At 41.6% G+C, this 1872-nt stretch overlaps 1 pseudogene; it reads right to left on the bottom strand.

Moving 5' to 3' along the window:
- Nucleotides 1–1088: 1088 nt before the first annotated feature.
- On the bottom strand, nucleotides 1089–1187 carry LOC142865981 (uncharacterized; annotated as a pseudogene).
- Nucleotides 1188–1872: the final 685 nt, after the last annotated feature.

The raw sequence follows: 1872 nt of genomic DNA, 5'->3' as shown, positions 1-1872 counted from the left end.
TAACAGGAAGTTTGGAGCTAGGCAGTTATCAATGTTCAGATGAAAGAACTCTGCCCCATTATGGCTGGGCCCATGCTCTGAAGTTCTTTTGGCCTTTCCCTCATTTTCAGGGTAATAAGCATCACTTCTGCATTCAAGGCAGGAGGAAAATGGGAATAGAAGAGGGAAAGGCCACACCGGCTGGCTCAGTCTCTTTTTATCACAGAAGCAAAAGCTTTCTCGAAGAATATGTCTGGTTAGGTCTCATTGCCAAGAATCGGGTCACATGGCTGCTCCCAGCTACAAGAAGAGCTAGGGAATAGAGTTGGGCATGCCACTACTGCAAAGAGAATTAAGATCATATTGCCATGGACCTTCCATCCTTCTTCCATAGCATGGAAGAAGGGGATGAATAGATGTTGGTATGCAAGTAACAGTATTTGTCAAACACTCTCCTAAATAACCAACAATTGTGTGTCTGTTTATATAAGGTTTGAGGTAATATCTATGAAGCACCCTTGTCAGTTGGCATCCAGACTAGGGTAGCTTTTACTAATAACTATGTTTATTATAACAGGCCCTTCTAACACATATTTTTGTTGGACCTTAAACTAATTTTATAGAGTAGGTAAGTTAAGTCTTAACATTCCCACTGTACAGATGAGAATACGAAGACCCAGTGCAGATATAGCTACGTGTGCATGGTGGGCACAGTATTTAAATCTAATTCTTGTGCTTCCAAAGCCTGTGGCCAGAGCTGCATCTCTGTTTCTTTCTGCTCAATCAGCACTGCGTCTTGAACTTTTGCTAAGGCAATAGGACTCAAAATACTAAGAAATAAACAGGGTCAACTAGAGTGGGCAGCCTGTGGAAGACAATGAGTCTGCCTGTGGTTTCCTCTGCCTGAGATGGCCTGTGGCCTCTTGGTTTTGTTCCTTGCAACATTCTAAAGGGCTTTTAGGCTGCAAGCCCGGGCTAGCCAATGTAGACTGAGGGGCTGTGACAGCCGTGGGCAGTCACACCCCTCAAGGCCTCAGATTACAATGGAACATTAACAAACAGTCCACTGCAGATTGCTGGCCTATAATCAAGTGAGGTGCTGGGCAGAGAGAGGGTCGCCTTTGCCTTGCGTGCATGGCAAAAAGTTGCTTTTAAACTGATACGACCGGATACTATACTTGATCTTAGCCAAAAGGCCGAGAAGCAATAAAAGCTTGGTTTTAGAAAAACAAATCCTTTAAGAACTCCATTTTGAAATGTTGGCATTTCCCTTTAGTTGCTGAGGCTTTGTGGGGAGTTAGAAGGCAATTTCAGTGACCAAGACCCATAAAATCTCTTCCAGTAAACTAGACAGAATGCCGTTGTGTGACCCTGGGAAGCAAAGTTATTAACATATAATACTTGGAAATAAGCAAAAAGATGACTGCATGTCCTTGCAAAGTGGTACTGAAGAACCGTCTAGCAAGTCCATCTAAGGCTATTTAGTTCTGTAGGAAAATGCATCCTGGTTTGACTTGCCATTTGCCATTGGTTAGGGTCTGGACTCCAGGAAGGCAAATGTTAACTTGTAGTCTGATAAATTACAAGTCATTTTTGTACAGTAGAGTCGCATACCATTTCTGTTTGGTTAAAAAAAAAAAAAACCAACAACCCCAAAGTTACAGTTTTATTGCCTTCTAGGACATAAAACATTTTTGTATCTATCTTTGCAATCTATATTGACATTTTTTCTCACTATACACACACACACAGGCACACACACATGTACATGTATATCAGTCTCTCCTACATGCTGGTTTCCTCACTAATCAATTAAATATGTCTTTGATACATGTTCAGCATACATTTGTAAGAAGGTCATGTTTCTAGCTTTTTGAAGTTTGCTTTGGCAGT

The sequence above is a fragment of the Microcebus murinus genome, chromosome X, assembly GCF_040939455.1.
Source record: "Microcebus murinus isolate Inina chromosome X, M.murinus_Inina_mat1.0, whole genome shotgun sequence".
Lineage (NCBI taxonomy): Eukaryota > Metazoa > Chordata > Mammalia > Primates > Cheirogaleidae > Microcebus > Microcebus murinus.
This window is presented reverse-complemented; position numbering and strand designations above follow the sequence as displayed.